Source organism: Rhinolophus sinicus, chromosome 5 (assembly GCF_057876585.1).
Source record: "Rhinolophus sinicus isolate RSI-liver-muscle chromosome 5, RSI-T2T, whole genome shotgun sequence".
NCBI classification, from domain to species: domain Eukaryota; kingdom Metazoa; phylum Chordata; class Mammalia; order Chiroptera; family Rhinolophidae; genus Rhinolophus; species Rhinolophus sinicus.
In genome coordinates, this window is record NC_142505.1 from 46,304,672 (window position 1) to 46,327,859 (window position 23,188).

Below are 23,188 nucleotides of genomic sequence, written 5' to 3' on the forward strand. Positions count from 1 at the left end.
TAAATCTAAAATTATTTTTGTTTCTGGTATATCAGTGGCCCCCCTTACCCTTCCTGTCATCCCCTAACTCAGTTTATCCTTAGATCCTTTCTGTTTGGTGCCTTGTAGGTCAGCAATGTTGGCCACACTTACTACTTATGGGAAATATGGATTCTCAGGCCCCATATCACATCTATTGACACAGAACCTGCATTTTAACAATACCTCTAGATGATTTATTTATACTTTGAAGTTTGAAAAATGTGAAATAATACTTCCAATCCCTTGTAAAAAGAAGCTAAGATGACTGAAATAACTATGTGATAACCACACCAGTCTTACTGTACAAACTGAACACAGAACTTATTGGTTGCATATAGAAGATTTTTAAAAATTGCAATTTTAAGCTAAAAATATTCCACTGGCTATATGTTTATTGCTTACTAAAACACAACATAAAAATTATCCCCTTAGTCACTTAGCTGAAAATGATTAACTAAAGGGGTCTACAGAACTTGCATTTTAAAAATAATTTTGACTTGCACATAGACTAGTTCAATTGCGAAAATGACATGTGAATATTCATTACATCATAAATTATGTTAGCAAAAGGCCAGAAAAAACCCTAAATGTGGTCACAGGGGATCGGTTACATAAATCATAGTATATGTATACAATAGTGAATTATTCAGCCATTTAAAGGGATGTATATTATGGAATACCCTCCAAATATGTTAATTGAAAATAAGCAAGATGCTTGGGTGTGTAGAAAAATACATATAAAGGCATGTAAATATGCTTGTAAGTATACAGACTATTTCTGGAAAAATATAAAAGATACTAGCAACTTATTTTTGTAAGAGGGGAACTGAGTGAATTGAGACAAAAGAAGAAGAGAGACTTAGATTTCACTGTACATGTTTTTATATATTTTGCATAGCGTACAATGTGCATATATTACCTATTCTATAATTTTAAATAAACACCTACAGAAATCGCTTTTATTCAGGACAAAGGAAGTGGGGGAAACAGTAATTATCATGAACATATTACAAATAATCTTCGCATGACATAAAAGCAGAGAGTAGTAGAAATGGAGCTAGATTGGCAATTTAACAACTGTCTCCATTATTAACTAGCTGAGGGATTAATTCAATCCTTTTTATTTTCAAGTCTCAGTATTACTTTTATTTTAGAGAAAAGCAAGCTATCTCTCCCACATACCAACTTACAATATTGTGAGGACAAAATAGAAAATGCATGGGAAAATACATCATAAACTGTGATATACTACACAAAATTAAGTCTATATTATTGAACCTGGATGCTTAATGTTTTGCTATTCTCTAAATGGAAACATCAAATATTAACCACCTCCATTATTGCTCCCCTCTAACACAACCTACATTTTCGTAATAAATGAGTCTTCATGAATCACAAACCTTAATATGAATCTGCCCCCAAAATTCCAGGGACGTGTCAAACTCATTTGGCATTCCAGGCTCAATAGTGACCTCATCCAATAAAAGAAAGAAAGAAAAAAATCTGCTTTCCTTTATTTTTTTAAATACTCTGTATGCTCTAGTACAAGTGGTTTATTTTCTTTTTCCCTAAACAGTATCCTCAGTTTTCTGACTTCAAGTTGTTAGAGTTTAGTATGTGGCAAGGATAGGAAATATCTGCTCATTCTTACCCTGTTTCCCTGAAAATAAGACCTAGCCAGACAATCAGCTCTAATGCATATTTTGGATCAAACATTAATATAAGACTTGGTCTTATTTTACTACAATATAAGACCAGGTCTTATAATATAATATAGTATAGTATAGTATAATATAATATAATATAATATAATATAATATAATATAATATAATATAATACCAGGTATAATATAATATAATACAATATAATACAATATCATATAATACTGGGTCTTATATTAATTTTTGCTCCAAAAGATGTATTAGACCTGATTGTCCGGCTAGGTCTTATTTTTGGGGAAACACGGTATAAGCCAAATCCAATGTGCATGGACTTTGGGGCGTAGAATTGGCGAAGAAGAAAGGAGGTGATTACAGTGATGTTGTGACACTGCAATCTATTCCCTTACCCATGCTAGGGCAAATGGCAAATGAAGCTAACCTGAAGTACCCTTTAAATGTCTCAATTTCTACTTTACACTAGTGCCATCTGGGAGGTTATAACTATGAAAAGATGGCATGTTTTGTGTGCTCCTTCTAGATCACCTATTCTCCTTTCTCTGATGGTGGGAAACAAACCCATCCTTTAAGGACCATTTTAAAAGCAATTCCTTTCAAGAAGCCATTTCTGATGACCTCAATCCAAAACTGTAAAACTCGTTAGCCTTTTCTGACTCACTACTGTATAGCATTTTCTGACTCTCTACTGTTTTAAGAGATATCACATTTTCATGTGTTATAAATAGTTATATTTTTTCCCTACTATAGTATATCTGCTGCCTGAGGACAATATCGTGTCTTGTTAATTTTTACATCTGCAAAATCATTTCATACCAAGTGGGCATTCAACAAAATATTAATTTATCACGTTATGCAATAAATAAAAAGTCTCCCCCTAAATCTATTTCAATCTATGTGATAAAACAATTCAGTCTCTTTTAAGTGAAAAAAAGTAACTACAGAAGGAACACAATGGATCAGCAAAGAAATACCCTTTCAGTGAATTTTGTTCAGAAACAAAAACTACCATTTTAAACTAAATTATTCTCTAAACTTGCAATACATACAAATTAGCAGGTTATTTTCAAATAGCTAGAGTTTCTTGGATTCTTATTTGTACTTGTTTAATAGTTCATGCTCCTTGTTTACATACATTTATTCAAAAACCAAATGCTCAAACAATTTATAGCAAACGTAGAATAGAGATTTTTGTTCCCAATTGGAATCCCAACAGAAGGGGCAAATTGCAGTGACCTTAATAACTAATGACTCAATCAAAAATTGATTTAAGACAAATTAACAAATATGAAAGACTTATTTAGTCTGTCTAAAAGAGTCCGAGGAGAATGAAAGCCAGTAAGTGCGGAAATTTTAGAGAAGTTACACATTTAATCCATAATCTCTAGCTTTATTTTGAAATCATTTCAGTGAGTTATATTAAAATGCAACAAAATTTACAGGTTTTTGTTTTTTTAATAGTCAACATTCAGTGAGTCTCCAGTTGAGCTATTTGATAGAAATATCTGATGCCCATCTGAACCCCACCTATGATTTCATAGGTCTGATTCTGAGGCACTAAATGGGCTTTAGGATAGACAAATGAAAAATTAAAAAGACAAGACTCCCGCAAGCAGCTGCTATCACATTGGTTGGCTGTGACTTTTCTTCAAGCCTTCACCTTAATCTTGCCGGAAGAAGTTATCTCATTTCTTACTACATCAGAATTGCAAACAACAAAAAGTAACTCTAGCTAACTCCAGCAAACAAATAATTTATTGTTAGGAAAATGTGAAACAAGTTTCCAAAAGGGTATAAACTTGACTGCTCTGGCCTTCTAGGAGTCAGAACCAAACAGATGTTCTCTCTGAGGTCACAACCAGCTCAATGAATAATTTCATCCCTGCTTCATTTTTTGTGTCACTTATGCTTAAGGGCTGGATTTCTGGGACAGAGTACCTGGTTATTACAGTTTGCTGTCACATATCCTAACCCCTCAGAGTTCAAGGTAGCTCGACTAACAGTTAAAAGTGTATCCCCTGCCCCCTCGCCACCCCAATAAGTAGGATGGGAGCTTCCCAGTGGGTAGTGGAGGGAAGGGAGAAGACAGGTGTATACTTCCTCTCCGACCCAAGCCAGCTATCATTTTCTTAAAACCTTTCCTCACAGGCCCAAAAAGCTCAGAGAACCAATAAAAGAAACTTCCAGACTTAACATGAAAAAAAAAATCACGTAGTTTTAGGTCTCTTTGCCTGTGCTCCCATGGTTCTCTCTGACTGGAATATCATTAACCTTTGCTAGGTGAAATTTCATTCCTTCCTCCAAACCTATTTCGAATATAATGATGTAATGATTTTCCTGACCTCTCCATGAAGAATTAATCAGCCCTGCTCCTGAGCCTCCCAAGTGCATTCTTCATCCCCACGTGGGCTTACCTGAGTGTTACAGATAATTGGTTAAGTGTCGGTCTCATTGACGGGATTGTGAGCTCCCTGAAGACACAGACCGGCGTCAGGAGCTTGTGCAGCTCCAGCGCATCTACTCTAACCCGGCCAGTGCGTCTTCCAAAATGTACTTTGAATACGTTAATATCAATTTGAGGGTCCTGTGGAAATAAATCCCTAGGCCCAAGATGGAGCTGCTCTCTCGTGTCATGTCAGCATATCAAACTCGGTGTTCCTTTAAATGTTCACTCGCACGCAGTACATCCCTTCAGCCCAACCCCAAATGCCAAGCCAGCTACAGCTCAAGTCTTACCTCCCGTTCCTTGAGTTTTCTAAATAAGGTCAGGTATGCATTCCCAGCCCATCAGCACCTATTTCCGCGTTGCTGCTTCTATTGCTCTCCATAAATCTCATTTGTGCCCAAAATCCCGCAAGAAGAGTTCTCCATCGCTTGTGAGGCGCTGTAATCCCCAATCCATGGATTATTTTCCCGGAATAAAGTGCTGAATTGTTTTAGTTTTGTCATTTGACAATACTAAACTGAAAAGTTCTTTCCAGATATTCTCTGATTCTGTTCTGTGTGTATGTAATTTGTACTTACATAGTACAAAATAAGCACAATTTCAAAAGCTGAGTTATGAACCACAGGTGATTTTGAAAGTTAGTTTGAATTACTTTTAACAGTTCTACATGGTTAATATCAATGAATAAAATCATAAATTAAATGTTTATTTAAAAAAAGAAGAAATAATGTATCAGGAGCTCAGAAGTCCCAAGGCTAGATTTTACAGAAAGTAAATTCAACAAATACTGTTCTTATTTCCTACAAACTTAATATCTATCATGGATAATAATAATAATATAGACAATATACAAAGGAAGTTTAGAATAAGGGACACATGAAAATAAAAAAAGAAATTACCCATATGTCTAGAAAGTAATATATGAATATCTAAGAGTGAAATACAAAAAAAACCCTTAGTTGAAAAGAAATTAATTTGTATCCAATAGTGCAAACAGCCACTTTTCTATCCCTTAAGATAAATTGCAAAATGTCTGCTTTTTCAGAATTCTGACAAATATGACTGCTCACTTATTTACCATTTCAGTTTCTCCACTCTTTAAAATAAAGTTACTTAACTTTTATTAGGCCTGTTTGTCTCTCCAATGACATTTTAAACTGTGAAGAAAGGCACCATGCAGTTCCACCAGCTGAAAATGCTCAATAGATGGATTGGGAGGAAACCCATTTCACTACTTTTATATCCCCTTTGAGTTCTAGGGAGCAAGATGATAAGAACTTTTGGGTGAAGTCTGGTTTTTATATTTATTTTTGAATTAAGGGATTTTCTACAGTGTAAGGCAGAAATAAAGGTACCTGTATCAATCTTTGCATAAGAGGAATATGCATATGTAAAAAAAAAGTCAGTCTTACAAAGTTTTATTAATTTAACAATCTGAATATTCTAAATGGATATAAATCCAGAGGCTCTCATAAGCACACAGGGTTACTGCTTCCTATTTCCTCAAAGCATTAACAATGTAGATATTATTATCAATACTTACTTTTAATATTAACTCCAAGTATTCTGCAATGTACTAAAAAATCCTATATAGACTGCTCACCCAATAGTCAATAACAATACTAATAATACTAATAATATAACAGAATCAGGAAAGCCAATAGGATTATTGAAAAGGAATTCCAAGTCTATATTTATAGCTCATTTTCATTTAGCAGCACATTAGACATAGAGTGGTTATTGTGTTTCAGCAGTTCTGCCTAAAAATATAAGAGGGAAAAAGCAGTTTTCTCCTATACACATAGACCTTTGATACTAACTACATTCTTACTTGCACACATATATATGGTGACAAAAGGAGAACTGCCTCTGGGTGGTGAGCACACAATGTGATATATAGATGATGTATTCAGAAACGTACACTTGAAACCTAATAGTTTTACGAACCATTGTCACTCCCAATAAATTTAATTTAAGAAAATCAACTGAAATTCCTCATGATCTATTTAGTTCCTTAACCTCTCAAACAGTCCTGTGGTGTTTGGGTGTGAATCACTTCCACAGGAATTCACACTGAATATCTTCTTTGAGGTCACTAGTAATTCAATTAGTTGTTTAGTTTTATTTCATTTCAATAGCACAATAATTGAACTACAAGAATTCCCTCTAACCACAAAAAAAGAACTTTTGGTTTAGTATTAGCACATGCTTTAAAATTTTAAACAAATAAAAGATAGAGGTGTGCATATTCATTGAATTCTAGAGAAGCTTATAAATGTTTTATACTCAAAGCAAATATAAAAGGTTGAGTGCATTTCTATGTCCCTTGAATCCAAAGACATCACAGAAGAATTTTTTATCTTATCATTTAGATTGGGTTAGCCCATCTGTTGAGCCCTGTTAGATGACCAACACCATACTAGACATGAGCCCTGAGCAGAGAGGATTATAGACGAAATGAAAGGCCAATTTCCTGATATTTAGTTTATCTACAAAACAATGGAAAACAGTAAAACAAAACAAAACAACAACAACAAGCACACAAACAACAACAACAAAAACAGAGCTTATAACAACAAATCATTTATTAAGAGATTTAACAAATCCTGGTAAATTAGTTTTTCACATTGTGCTTTACTAAGGATTTTCACATACATCTCCCCATTTGAATCTTAAGAGAGCAGGCATGTAGCATTACTTCAGTTCAGGGCTGGCTGCACGGACATGGCACCTGACCCAGGGCTCAGATTGGTGCCAGGCATGGTAATGATGATGCTGTCTTGAAATTCTTAATAGTATCTGAATAAAGAGACCCACATCCTCATTTTGCACTGGGCCCCACAAATTCTGTAGCTGGTTTGGTTTGAATTTTACAGACAAGAAAAGATCCCAGAAGGAAACGAGTAATCTTCCAATAAATGTAAACAATTAATTAAATTGTCCAGAGGAGAAAAAGAAAAGATGGTATTCCATTGGGTCTTTAACAGGACATGAGAACAGATGTTATTTGGGTGACAAAGGGGAGGGAAATGGACCAATTCCAGATAAATAAAACGATGCATTGCCTCTGTGAGGGTGCTCATTTTGTAGTAAGAAACTAGGGTCCCCCCAGACTCAGGTTTATCTGCTTAACAAAATGCTGACAAAAACCTCTCATGAGAATTTTTAAAGAAAAGGCATGAATTGGAATTAACTAGGTTACACTATGGATAAGAGACCTCTAGCCACCCTGATGTCATATGCCTTTTGCAAAAACCAATCTTCCTTTGAACAATGGACCTGGTGCTATCTCTTCAGTTGGAGGCAATTGTGCTGCTTTTGACACTGCGAAAATCGTGATGATCTATGCTTATAAAACAACCTTGCACACTGTGGTTTTGCTCCACATGCCCGATGTGTGGCCTTTCAGAGTATTTCAAGATCTCCTCCCACTCTCACTCATCATTGCATCCTAACAATGTGTTTCTTAAGGCCACATACAGTTTGGGTTTGAAATGCTCTAGATTAGGGGCTGGCAAATTATGGCTGTAGGGTCAAATCCAGTCCAGGGTCTGTTTTTATAAATCTCTGAAAGAATGGTTTTCACATTTTTAAAGTGTTGTAAACAACAAAACAAAATACAGATAATATGCAAGAGAGGGACTGCCGCTTATATATGTGGACTACAAATCCTAAAATATTTACTATCTAGTCCTTTATAGAAAAAGTTGCCACTCCTAGGTCTAGATAGTTTCAATTTCTTTTAGAGAAGTACGTTATACTCTTCAGAGTCTTTTCCTGAAACCCAAGATCTTAAAGCTAGCATCCTTACATTTTTAACAGTTTGGTTGATTGTCACTCAGGTTGATGGTCTTGATCTTGGAGAGTCTGGACTATATTAACCCCACCTCAGAACAAAACTCCATCCAGACCTGCACTCGTTTCTCAGCTTGATTCAACCTTGGCTACCCCTCAATAAGCAGTAGGCAATCTTGCAATCTCTTACTCTCATCCCTTTGAGAAAGGCAGTCTGGAAAATTCCATGGCCCAGCCCCCCAGTTTCTAAGTCATCCCAGGTGATAGAGCTGCAGACCTCAGTGTTGACAGTTGCACTTCCTTTTTTTGCATTTACCTGTTTAGTGGCAGCTTCTTTTCCCAAGTACAGAGGTCCTCAAGCTGAGAATCCCGGCCACCACCACGCCTTCCACAGATGCTTCTGTTGCTAACAGATGGGTACCCAGCCACCGGGTTGTTCTATCTCAACAGCAAAACCATCTTGGTCTACCCCAACAAGTTGGTACAGAACATTAGAGAAAGGGCCCAACTGAAGAAGGCTGTCTGGAAACATGCTTCTTTCCAGCATAGAAGAGATTTTCATTCTACTACAAATAGATATTTTGGGATGATTTACTTCAATAAAAACCTACATTATGTTTTCCCTGTCCTACAACTTTTAAAGGCAAGAATGGAAAGTAGATCAGATATGGATAGATAATATAGTTGAAAATAGACAGGACGGGAAATATGAACTATTAAGACGAACTCTTCCTACAATCTTCTAGTCCTTTTAAACTTGATTGATGCAAATGTTCTTTCTCTCTCTTCTCTTTTCCTTGCACTTATGATGTTTTTGTGTGAGAATAATTTACTGAGAGATGTTCTTCTCTCTTTCCATTCCTTCATTGCAAGCTAGCAGGCAGGCCCTTGGTCACAAATGTTTACAGAGTGGAAAACAGAAGCTACTTAAAATTAAAATTTATTTGCCTATCTTTTATAAGAACTTCAAAACAAAGTTCTTATCTTTCTCCTTCCTGCCTAAGAAGGCTAGTAAGTGCCGTCATGGGCAGGAAGGAGACCGATAAAGAGATTTTCCTAAAGCTAAAAAGACACTGGAGATGGGGGAAATAAGAAAAAAATAAGCCAAAGAAAATGGGTCCCTTTAGGTCTTGGTATCAATATCTCAGAGAGTTGGCAAGAACTAAAAGGAGATGGTTTTATGGTGTTTATAAGAATGTTGGACCCCAGTCCCAGGGACTTTTAGATTTTCCATAATTGCCTTTTTCTCAAGCAGAGCACCAAAGAAGCACAATTATGTTCAAAGAGACCAAGAAGATGGGTACAATGTGCATCTCATTGGTACTATTAATTAATGACCAATAACCAATTGTCAACGGATGTGCCCAATGCCATGACACTAAGGAGTTTTTAGGGTTGTTGCACAACTCTGGGCAAGCCAAACTCAATAATGTTTAATGTCACTTTTCTTACCAGCTGATGGTAGGGAAACTTGGAGTCAGAATGATTTTCGGTAAAAACAAACAAGCAAAAAACAATGAATAAATGGACGTTTCTGAACATTTGAGTTTATGCACTATAATTGCACTGGCCACATCTTTTGGTTTATAGATGATCATGATGAATAGTTAAAAGTCTGGAAAGACTAAGGAGGCCTATGGCCTTTGTTTTAGACAAGGTCAGTAGGCCTTGCCCACAAAACATCCCTTCACATATCCATAGTCTTTGGACTTTATTGGAGGTGACGGTTTATCAATAAAACAGTTTGCAGCCTGGCTCCTCAAGGACCTTCTCCTACTAATCTCACAAGATTACTGCTCCATGCTGCAGAATCTTCTTCTAATTGAAATGTGTATTGGGGGAAGAAGGGAAATGGTCTCACATAAATTGATGTTGCAGGATGTGGAGAGAGAAATGGCGTCACTTTTACACACACACAAATATCACAGAATTTCACTCCTTCTACCTGGTTATGTGCCCTTTATCTCTTTGGTTACCTGGTGCTTCTAGCTCATCTAAGTTTGCAATTGGTCTAAATACTAAGTGCAGAAACAGGAACCCTCGGCTGGAGGAGGCCTTCTGAGGTCAATATGCCTATCTCCCTACCTCCAGGCGGATTAACACTTAACCCAAGAAATTCACAAAAGTACTGTCTATTTTTAGACAGCTCAAGAATCAGCTTTATGTAACTTCACTTCAGTAACCCAGTTTACTGTTGACCAAGCTGTTCCTATATCTAGCTTTAACACAATTCAAAATAATAATAAAAATAAGAAGAGGAGGAGAGATCCAAGATGGCAGAATAGATAAACACTGTGCCTGCTTCCTTCTGTAAACATATTAAAATTACAACTAAATTATAGAACAATCAACCTGGAGAACCATCTGAAGTCTGGCTGAACAGAAGTTCTATAACTAAAGATATAAAGAAGAAGCCACGTCAAGACTGGTACGATGGGTAGAGACAGGAAACAGGCCCCAAACCTCTGCGTGGCAGTTGAGAACTGGGAGGGATACCTCAGCCATGAAAGTTCCCCCCAGAAGGAGCAAGAGACCACAGCCCCACACTGGCCTCCCCCACCCAGAGTACAGGGGAGCCCTCATATCTGGCTCTGAAAAGCAGTAGGGATTCCAACCATTGGGTAGGACAGAAGGCTTCTGGAAAGCCAGACATCCTCTTAAATGTCCTGCAAACAGACTCTCTCACTCACAGGTACTCACCTTGAGCTCCAGTGGAGAAACAGTAATTTTGGCCAGGGGGATTGAGGGGAGGTATTGGATGCATACAGGTGGCTGAGGTATGTGGCTGCATAGCGAGGACTAGAGGACAGTTGCCATTTTCCCTGTATAGGGGCCTTCTCCTGTGCAGTGAGCAGGCGGGAGCCATCTTTTCTGTGTTGAGCCCTCCCTCACAAGCCAAATCTGAATCTGATTGGTCTGGTGACCTCCGCTGCTCTACACTGATGATTCACTGGGCTGTTGCCCCATCCAACAACCCCAAAGCCAGAGGCATTTTCTCTGAGAGCAGCTAGCCCTGCCCACATTGTACTCTTTCTTGTCTCAGCTAGCTTTCTCAATAATGCTATACTCAATAGAAAATAAGGACCCTCCTAGCCATCAGGCACAATAATGAACAGGATTCAAGAGTGCCCTACAAAACTCTGAAGGCAAGTGTGAAAAAGATCCAACTGTTTCTTAAAACAAAGTCAGTTCACATTTGGAGTGGGGAGGGAAATGCCACATCAGGGAATTAGAACCAGCATTAAACTCACAGAGTTTATCAGGGACCTTGTGTATATAGTGGCTGGGGACCATAAATGAGCTCCAGAAATTGTTCCAGATGAATATTTCTTATTTCTTATTGTAATATAAGCAGTGATATAATTGCACTATTTCTCAAATAGTATTGTCAGGAATGATACAAAATAAATATTACTATTGTAACAGAACTAATGATGTCAACTGAAATGTTTTAATAAAATTCCTGATTCTACCTGTGTTTCTTGTTTGTCTCTCAGCAGATTCCTTATTCCTGAAGAAAAAAATCTGGTGGGGATTAGGAGGTAATCATATGTAAATTAGAAAGGCAATTAATTTTTAATGAAAATTAACAGTAGACATGATTTGTTCATAATGATAGACTAAGGTTCATCTACAATTTTACCATGTAAAGAAATCAGGCTATTTCAGGAAGTTTGTTATATATTAATTTGTGAAATAACTAAAGGTTTTAAACCACTAATGAAATTATTCAACCCGTGGAGTCTGGCATGGCAAAACAAACATTTATTTTTTACTTCAAATATCCCCATGTATACTTTCTTGTAAATCTGGAACCACTTAAAAATTTAAAATAATAATAATAATAACAATAATAATTTTTATGTTTGGGTCCATTGGTACTATGTCAGTATGTGAAAGAAAACACAAAGTAAATTATTTTTTCTTTATCACTCTTGCTGTTTTGCAAGTAATCTTGAAATAATTTATTCCTGGGAAAATGGGATTCCTTTATCTCTCAAAACATAATCATTTTTTCACCTTTATTAATACTTAGCATCCACTGATACGTTAAGTGGATTGAGGATTTTGTTGTTGTTAATAACAGAACATAGAATTTGAGTAATGAATGGTTACCAGGGAGGTAGGAGCTGACTTTGTTCAAAGAAGAATAGGTAGGAATACAGGAGAAATGAGTTGTTACAAAGGCAAAGAAAAAAATTATATGTGCAGAATATTCACAACCATATTAAAACAACTATGAGAAGGGGATAAAGAAGAATATAACAAATGCTAACAGTACATGCTATTAGGTTGTGCCTTTCCTAAAGACAGGGCCCATTACTTATTTTTCTTTGCATCTTAAGCAGGTAGCTTTGCTTAGTAAATATTAGATGCTCAATAAATACTGATTGAAATATTTTTTTAAATTAGTGTGCTTTATGTATTTTCTCAAAATTTAGTTTTAACATTTTAATGTTATTACATAAATCAGGAAAACTAACCATAATAACAAATATTTAAAGTACATGTGTAGTGTGGTTCCAGTGTTAGGTGGGATAACAGTATGAAGAGGCCATTATTCACCCCTCTTTCAGATGAAGACACGGAGTAACAGAGAGAGTTGGAAACTTAAATAAGTACCACATCTAGTACCTGGCAAAACAAAGTTTACCTCCTTAAAAAACTGTGCTCTTACTTTGCAAATTTGATTTCCAAGTAATTTTTGAAGTTTTTTAAAAGGCCGTTTCTCTCTTATCCCTCACATCCTGGGGCCATATTTCTCAGTCTGCAGATTCCTCCAGTGAGGTATAAAGGAAAAGTGATCCAAGAAAGCTGTCATTGCTGGTATGTTGTTATTGAAATTTCTAATCACAAACTTCTTCTTGATTGTTTCTCTACAGATTCCTCACCCCACATACTATTCATCCTGATCTCCCTTATTTCGAACATACCTACTAATCCCCCACCTTCACACGCAACCTCTTGAGCACATCACATCCATTCACTCAACACATATACACCAAAACTTTTTCGAGCTTCCCAAATTGGTACTCTTTAGAAAGCATAGAAGCAGGACAGAACATTTCACTTCTCTACAGAAAGAAGATTTACTGCATATGCCGAGGCCTGAAGGAAGAAAAAAATCCTTCTATATGACAGCACCAAAACAAGTTGAGTCATTTTGCCTCTTTCAAGACTAGACACAAAGCAATATGCGAATAGTTTCTTGTCGGTGGGATTCAGTTCATTGCATTCTGAAATCAAGTGTTGTACAGGTTTTAATGTTCAAGAATTGAGCCTGGTGAGATGTGTGAGGTAAATTCAATAGCTCCTAAAGGAAACATCTATCATTTTCCCTTACAAATAGTAGGATTTGCCTGCCCTGGCCTCAATTCAGAAGAATATTAGTTTGACCCTCAGAAATATTTCACAACAGAATTCACCATGCTTCTTTTTGAAATAAATAAATGGCAATCGTGGATGCTCACCTAACTTTTATCATAAAAGATCTACCAGAAAGAAGTCTGAACTTCCTACAACCTATATAATATGCTGTATATGCCATTGTATTTGTAAAAATTACCTCCCACTCTAAGGATCAGAGAGGCCTCTTCACAAATGGTATAACTTGACTTTCTTAAGGCAAAATACATATCTCTCTCCATCTGTTCTGTTAGTTTCTCTAGCTTGTCTAAAGTTTCTTAAGACACAATTACCTTTTTAAATTGCCTTGAATGTAACAGGAGAAAGGTCAAGTAGCACTCCATGTACAAGACAGACAAGTGTTGTTTGGCTTCTATTCTTTGCATCCTAGTTTGATTTTCCAAATATGTTTTGAAAATTAGCAGAGAATTAACTGATCAACTCAGTACAATTGGAACAATCGAATCAAATAATGAAGTGATCAGCTTTATTCTGTTTCAAAAAAGGGCCATTTTTTACCTGTACAAAATATAACTGAGCATATTGCTAAATTTACCTATCCCCAATTTCTAAGTGTTTCCATTTTTGTCATGGCTTGATTGTACCTGTCTGAACCATACGAAATATTATCTTCCTGTTGAAAACTGGCTCAGCAAGACTTCAAAGCAGAAATGTATAGATAGCTCCCCCCCCCCCCAACTGCTTAGTACAGTCCCTTCTGAAATGGGTTACTTCCCATGTCTGTTAAGACCATGAGTATATGGAACAGGGGAGAGGGTTCTGAGAAAATACAGTGGGGCTGCCAAGACTTTTGCCCTCAAGTGCTACTGAATAATGTCAGGAAATGATGCAGACAATATACGAATAGAAAGTAACTTGGCTGAAACCAAAGTGGTGCCAGAGAGTGCACAGAAAGTATAACAGATAGAACTGGCCCAGAAAGAGAACATCAGAAGGATTAAGACTCTTGGGCAGGCTTCCCTTCTTTTTTTGAGGCTCCTCACCATTTAGAATGCAATGGATATTTGTTGAACTGAATTAAAATCCCTGCACTGGATTATGTTTAACTAGTTTTTATATATTTTGCTTCAAACAAATTCTTCCCTACCTTCGTTTTCTTATTTTTAGTTTTTTTTGTTTTTTTTTTCCCTTCTGTGTAGCACTATTGAAGTGGTTGATTAGAAGGATTCCATAGCCCCAGTGTATGTAAATTTGATGGCATTTTCATAATTTTCTTATTGAGATGAGGAGGTACTATGGCATGGAGAAGAAAGCAGATAGGTAGGAAGATTAATGACATGTTGAATGAATATATCAAAGTAATGTTAATTACTCAGGTGAGGATAAAAGAGGTTTCTATCCATAGCTTAACAGACCACTATCATCAAGCCTGTCTCATCTAACATGGAATAGGAAAAGAGTATAAGTCTGGAAGAGATACAAACAGGTTGGATGCAAGAATTAAAAACTGATTGTGCAAACTGGGATGAATGAGGCAAATACAGTAAGATGGCATTTACTTGAGGGACAATAAAAGAGACAATACATTTAACTTCTAGAAAAGAGTAGTAGCAATACTAGCAACTACAATCAATCAGGTAAATACAAATGCATTGATTATTGCAATGACACGGTGAGGTAGCTATAGGGTTTATATTTCCACATTTTCTGCATGTGTGCTGACTGCATATCTGTAGGAACTGACATAAAGAAAAGTGTTTTCTTGATTGAAGCAGAGCTTACATGATGATTTATCAAATTAAGAACATACTTAGCCAAAGCATCTTTATAAAACATTGTGACTGCCTAATCAAATTATTACAAAAAAGAAAATAAAACATTTCTATTTATTTTCCGTTTGCTCTCTTGAACTTGCTTGGTTCAAAAACACCTGGTATAATAAGACATGCCCTTCATAAACTAACAATTTTTGATGTTCCCAAAAGAAATTTTAAAAAGCAGTGCTCGTTGACTTAAGGGCACTTTTTAAATCATCCTAATCTTATGCAAAATTGTGTGTGTGTGTTATTTAGAAGCCAAGTACTGTTCTCTCATTTCTCAAGGGAAGCAACATTTATGGATCTTGTTTGGAGGGATATTAATCACCTGCCTCTCAGTCACTGGCATAAAAATCTGAAGTTGCTTTTTAATTTTTTTTTCAGCCAAAATGGCAGGGGAGGTAGGTATTCTGATCATCAACAAAACCAGCAAATCCTTTAAATATTTTCCCTTTTTCTTCATAAATGAAATGAACCCCCTACGGGAAAATGTTGGCTCTTTGGTCATAAATCACGTCTTTCTCTTTCAGACACAATTTTATGTGAAGATGTAGCCAAATTTTACTCTGAATCTTCTGTGCTTACCATTGGTGGTGGTGACATTTTCTCCTAGAGAAAATTAAATTTGCCTTCATCTAACCCTTCATATGATGAGCTTTGCCTCTCAGCAACTGATTGTCCTGGCAGAGCTCCATTCTTGAGATAAGGTGATGCATCACTGTGACATACAGAATGGGATTTCAAGACCTGTCTTCCAAACTGCACAGGGGAACTTGCTGTTGCTGTCTGAGACTGCTGAGGGCTTATGGGTAGAATGTGGACAGCATCCATTTGAGAAGGGAGCTGTGTTCACAGCTGCCTCATTGACTGAGATGTGCTCTAAATTAAAACTTTTTTCTCTGCACTAGAATGTGCCAAGGAGCTGGGCCAGAGAGGAGAGACAAATCCAGATGGCATTGAAAGCTCATTTCCTCCCCATTTTGCTAGGCAAGCAAAGAGTGAGTTCAGAATGGATGAGCTAGGTCAATAGAAGATCAGATGGTACCAGCCAGAGTTCCAGAGGGTTCTCCATACTAATGAGGGCACTTCCTTCGCCAGAAAATTTCCATTGTAATGGAGTTGAACAGATGTGGCCTACTGACCTATTTCCTTATAAATTTGAGGAGCATGATGGAGTGGAATTCATCTGTTGGAGCCCTTTCTGTGTTCATCCAGCTCAACCACGCCCAGTCTAAGCACATCTTTGTGTGAAATAATGAGGTCTCAGGGGATCTTGTGTAGTGTTTCCTGCTTCTAAGTTTTCCGTCAAAATAAATTCTGTTTTATACTTATATCCCATGGCACTATCCTGTGTGTAGCCATATCCACCCCCAATTGCACAACAGCTTGACTTCCATGCTTGTGAGCATTTTAAATTCAAACCACTCGTTGGCTTTGCCAGCCACCTAAAAGTAAGTAGGACACAAAAATCTCTCAAATCCCTTGGCAATGCTAAACAAGGGAAATCCTTTCACAGCATTCAATTTGAACACTTTTCCCTTCTTTTCTCCTTTGAGCCTTCTTGAGTCCTCCTTTTCCCAAGTGGAGGAATGGCAGAAAAGCAGTCAAACTGGATTGAGGATTAGCCTCTAAAAAAAAGAAGGAAATTCCTGCAGTTCCCCTTCTTTCTTTGCCAGCACCAAAAAGAAAGCCAGAAATCGAGTACTATACTAACAAAACCAACGTTATACCATTGCTAATTGGGCACTGTCCACCAGATTTATGACTATAAAGGTCATATTTGTTTGTTTCTGCTCCTGATGCTGTTTGATATCTCCTTCCAGTATTCATAACCCTGCCCTTCACATGCAGTCATCTTGCCTCCTTTGGTATCTGCCTGCACCTGAAGCAAATTTCAAACCAGTGAAGAAAATTGATGACCTGCCGGGCAAGTGTGATAGAATCAACAGCAGGCATGCTGGCCAAAATTATGGATATTGTGGCTGGGAATTTAGGTCCTCTCTGTAGATATTTTGTTTTGATTTATTCTGCAAATATGTGGGAATTTTTATTATTTAAGATAAGATAAAGTTTTTACTTCTAGCCTTCTGCTTGGGAAGATAGTTGTTGCTCTGTAAATCAACACAGGATTATCTGCTTTCTTTATCAGTCTGCAAGTCTGAGACAAAAATACCATAGCGTTCACTGAAGACAGTGCCAACAATTCATCTTAATTTTGTATACTTTAAGTCAGTTTTCCAAGAAAATCAACTAAAAAAATATGATATGTAATCAGTATGTAGTTAAATACATGCAAATAAATTCAAAATATTTATCAGATTTAATTTCTTAAACGGGTTATTTTCGTTCATAAGTAGGTTTCTTTCCTAAGCAGTTTGGTGTTCACACAAATAGCTGATCATTTGTTTCTAAACGGTTCTTCATATTTTTCCAAACTGAAAAGTTCTATGTTTACAAGAACGTAAATATAGAAAGCCTTATTTCTGTCCTGCACATCAGGTTTAGATTTTAGAATGCAGTAAACGTTAAAAATTGCAGCTGACCCATGTTAGTCAATAAGTATAGGAGACTGATATGATCCTTAATGCCAAGAAACTTAATGGGAGACTTAATGTGAGACGGCAAAACCTGAGGTGAGCTTGGTGGCTCGATCTGAAAGTGACTGATGTTCACAGAAATGGAAATCATTTAAATTCTTGAATAATTGTTCTGCTTATCCACATATTTTCTGAATCAACTACAATTTAAATAATTTTGCATATTTGGGTTAGATAAAACATTTCATGCAGAAACATATATGTTGAGTTGAATTTATAGCATCAAATCAACATGCCAGCGTTGTATTTGAGGATTTTTCTATCAGCCTTGAAAACAGAAAGGTAAACAAATGCATAGGAGACAGATGTCTCATTGTCTTTCTTGCCAGAGGCATTAACTAGACACTTTTTTCCCCATTGATTTGTAGTTCATAGACAGGATATGATATTTGGAAGTGTAAATAGTTTTTATACAACATTTAAAATGACTACAGGTGTTGGCTAAGGATTATCTACAATATCTGAATTATACCCTTGCTTGTAATGTGCACACAATGATAAGAAGTAAAAATGCCTGAATATTTACAATACTTTACATTTTAGTACAGATATATGCACTATTCCATTTTAATCAGATCACTCATGTAAATGTATTACCATTCACCAATCTACAGAAAAATACAAAACAATAAAGACTAGAAATGAATATATGTTTAAAAATTGTGAGTAACTGAGAAACTTGAATAACTGACTAACTCATTTCATTAGCATCTTTAACTAAAACTGGTAATACAAATTAAAAAAAAATGTGTTCATATGCAGCATAAATCACAGAGCTGGGTATATTTACCAGTTCATTGTCCTAAGGATCTGTACACAGTTCTCATTTCCCTCAGGACACTAAATTCTTACATAATAATGCTTACACATTGTCTGATATGAACCTCTTATGTATTTGAATATGGTTTCCATTATTTCATTCTCTTTGAGCAAAAATACAGATTTAATAACCTTTTGAATGCTGGGTACCCAATCCAAACTAATCAAGTGGAGAATGAAATCTTTATCAGACAAAGTAGAGGTAAGCCAATATCCAGTGAATAAGCACTGTGTAGATAAATACTCTGAATAATTTAGGCCTCAAATCCCTGACTACATGCATAAATGTTTTATTCTCCTTGAAAGTTTATAAATAATTATTTAAACTCTTCACTTTAATAGTCAAAAGCAGTTATTGTAACATATTTCTTGCCTCATTTAGTGATTTTCTGCCAATGTAAATTCTCCCCTGCGATGTTGTGATTTATAAGAAGACATTTGGTCTTCATCCACAGTTTCTTGCTCACAGCTCCCAAAACCCTTGTAATTTCCTAAGTGTGAAGAGTGATCAAGGTTTCTTTTGTTATGTTAATGAGGTAGTTTTTGGACTCCACCCAAGGGTTGCCAGGAAGGAGAACCAATGAGGTGATTAGAGGTTTGAAACTTCCACTCCCAACCCCAGAGACTTCCAGGGAGGGTAGAGGGGCTGGAGATTAAGTTCAATTGGCAGTGGTCAATCAGGACTATGTAAGCTCCATAAAAACCCAGGAGGACAGCTCCCTGGTCCTTTTTTTTTCAGAGAATTTCCACATTGAGGAACCAGGACACTTCCAGGTGCCAAACTTCTGACCCCAAGCTCTGCAAAGACAGAAACTCCTTCATTTTGGACCACACCTTATGTATCTCTTCATCTGCATGTTGATTCATATTCTTTAATATCTTTTGTATTAAATTAGTAATCTAGTGAGTAAACAATTTTTCTTTAGTTCTGTGAGCCATTCTAGGAAATTAATTGAACCGAGGAGGTAGTCATAGGAACCTCTGATTTGTCATAGGTGGATCAAAAGCACAAGTAACACCCTGGGCTTATGACTGGTGTCTAAAGTACAGGGTGGTTTACAAACTTGGTAAAAAAGTCTACTTAAAATTATCAATGTTAATTCATGTGAAATTTGTATGGACACTTCATAATGTATCTGTGCTTGCTTTATATAACAATTCCATTTCAAATTATATAATAACAACACCTTGCACACATACATTTTTAATTATGATTGACCCATCAAGGCTTCTAGATTATGTAGTATATTTCTACAGTGAGAAGGATACTCATGATCTGATATCAGTGAGCACCTAGGGGTGAGAAGGTGGGGGTCTGCCAAACTTAATATTAGAAGTACAGCATTAGCAATTGAAATCTAGAAAAGTGAGTGGTAACTTGTCCAAAGATAGTGGACCTTAGCACAGGGCTAGATTAGGTAGGCACTGTCTTGGTTTGGCCATTGTAGTTGACTGGCACACAGCTTTAATATTTTGAAGGGCAATGGATTTGAAAGGACAATGTGACTAAGCCACTGTTAAAGTTGGCCATAATACAATAGCTTAGTACCTATGGTCGTACATCAGATTTACTCCTTTTTGTTACCCCCACTGTGTTTAAGTCCAGAATTTCTGGTTTATAATAACCCACAAACGAACTCATTTTATGCATATCTTTTTATGGAGTATTCATATATGAATGTTTGAACCTGTGATAAATACTTTTAGTAGCAAGCGGTGGGAAATTCAACACAAACTGGCATAATAAAAAGAGAGAGCAAGAGAGAGAGAGATAAAGTTTTATATATATACATATATACATACATACGTATATATACATATGTGTGTGTATACACACATATACATACACACACGAGGTCAGATAATTAAGTTCGTAAACTTGCTGCAACGATGTTGCTAAACTTTTTTGATATCAGGGGGATTATTCATTATGAATTTATACCAACTGGACAGTTAACCAAGTTTACTATTTGGAAGTGCTGAAAAGGCTACAAGAAAAAGTTAGACAACCTGAACTTTTCGCCAACAATTCATGGCTCTTGCATCACGACAATGCATCAGCTCACACGACACTGTCTGTGAGGGAGTTTAGCCAGTAAACAAATAACTGTATCGGAACACCCTCCCTACTCACCTGATCTCCTCCAGTGACTTCTTTCTTTACCCAAAGATAAAGGAAATATTGAAAGGAAGACGTTTTGATGACATACAGCACATCAAGTTTAATATGACACAGCTCTGATGGCTATTCCAGAAGAGTTGCAAAATTGCTTTGAAGGGTGGACTAGGCACTGGTGGTGATGCGTAGCTTCCCAAGGGGAGTACTTCAAAGGTGACTGTAGTGATATTCAGCAATGAGGAATGTAATATTTTTTCTAGGATGAGTTCGCGAACTTAATTGTCCGACCTCATGTGCGTGTGTGTGTGTGTGTGTGTGTGTGTGTGTGTGTGTGTGTAGAGAGAGAGAATTTTTTTAGCTCACATAAATAAAAAAATTCAAAGGCTTCCACCTTCAGGCATGGTTTCATCAAGAAATTAGTCAATGTCATCAAAACCAAAAACTTTTGTCTACCCATCTCTCTGATCTGCCTTCTTCTCTAATGGTTTTATTCTCAGATACACTTTTTTCTCTCATGAAGGTAAGAGGACAAGGTGAATTAAAGAGCTCCAGGTTTACATTTGCACAAACCCAAGTTCAAGGACAAAGAGACCAATCTCTCCTTTCAAAGTCCCATAATTAGCTTTGATAGGCTCTGATTGGATCTTTTACTCATCCTTCATAAAAAACGTTGAGATCTGGGGATGTGATGCTTTCATGAACGAGGCCTGAGTCACATATCTACCCAGAAACTGGTGGCAGAGTCAACCATGAGAATAAAAACTACATCAGCTGAAAGTTGAAGAAAATTAGTAAATTAGTTTCCCAAAGGCCATTCTTTTATTCTTTTAACTATTACTAGGAGAAAAAGAAGAAGGAAGAAGAGGAGGAGGAGAAAAAGAAGAAAGAGAAGGAGGAGAAGGAGGAGGAGGAGGAGGAGGAGGAGGAGGAGGAGGAGGAGGAGGAGGAGGAGAAGACGAAGACGAAGACGAAGACGAAGACGAAGACGAAGACGAAGACGAAGACGAAGAAGAAGAAGAAGAAGAAGAAGAAGAAGAAGAAGAAGAGGAAGAAGAAGAAGAAGAAGACTGTACAGGAAAGTAAATAAATATTGACTATTGGCGTTACATTTTAGAAAGCCTTGAATGTCAAGAAGAGTAGCTATAATTTTTGCCACACATTTACTAATAATCAGGGAGAAGATAGGTACTATAATAATAGGTAAATTAAAGAGAATGAATCAAACAGCAACTGGAAGATTGAATCACAATCGGATTCATCGGATGTTCTCTCCAGTACTTTTTATTACACTCCACAAATTAAAAAAAAAAAAAAGAAAAGAAAAAAAAGATGGGATATCATGGAGAATAAACACTGTACAAAAGAGTATCATTGACACATCATTCCTGACAGGGCTAAGTCAAAGGTTACAGAGATAAGAAAGTCTGGAATATAATATTAAATCAGTTTTTCTTATTTGACTTTGATTTAAAGGTACACCAGGAAAAATAATTTATCTTATGTCCAGAAGTAATAAATCAAATAATTTTAATAGGATAAAAGCAGGAAAAAAGGCAGAGTCACAGGAGTTAAACTGCTATTTGTCAAAATGAGAACTTAAACAATAATTCTGTGAAAACTATCCCATTGGCTGATTTCATTATATACTGTCAGGTTGAAAAACAAATCAACACACCAAAGCTAATTTGTTTTGTTAAAATTGGGTATAGACCAGAACTTAATGGGAGATAAAATAATTATAGCAAGTCAAAAAGAAACCTAGTTCTGTACTGACAAAACTTCTAAACTAGAAAGGCTTAGAGGGAAATGGAAAATAAATTTCTGCCAAGTTTATGTCTAACAGAGTTTGGTTATTTTTCTTTGAGGCTCTTATTATATAAGGAGCTCAGAAATATTTTCAATGCATGAGTTAACAAAAGAGGATGAAAAGCTACACTAAGGAAAAAATAGACACAACAATACTGCTGACTGTTGAATTCCAGCATACTCTCTAGAGAGTATTAAGAATTTATTATTCATACCTTCACTTGTATTTTGAAGGCATCACAGACTTTTCCATCTGCCTTAAACCATTCTTCTATTCTTTCACAAAGCTTATGAATGCCCTAATACCCCAGGTTTAAATCTTAGTCTTCTGCCCTGACTGACTATCAATGCAGAAAAGACTTATTATTGGGGCAGCTGGATGGCTCAGTTGGTTAGAGTGCGAGCTCTTAACAACAAGGTTGCCGGTTCAATTCCAGCATGGGATGGTGGGCTGCACCCCCTGCAACTAAAGATTGAAAATGGCGACTAAACTTGGAGCTGAACTGCGCCCTCCATGACTGGATTGAGGGACATTGACTTGACTTAGAGCTGATGGGTCCTGGAAAAACACACTCTTCCCCAACATTCCCAATAAAAAAATAAAAAATAAAAAAATAAATTTAAAAAAAGACTTATTATTCATACCTCCGCTATATGGGGTGAAATTAATCATAGACTCAGAAATTGTGTGTTAATTATTGTTGAAAATATTGGGTTTTGTCTG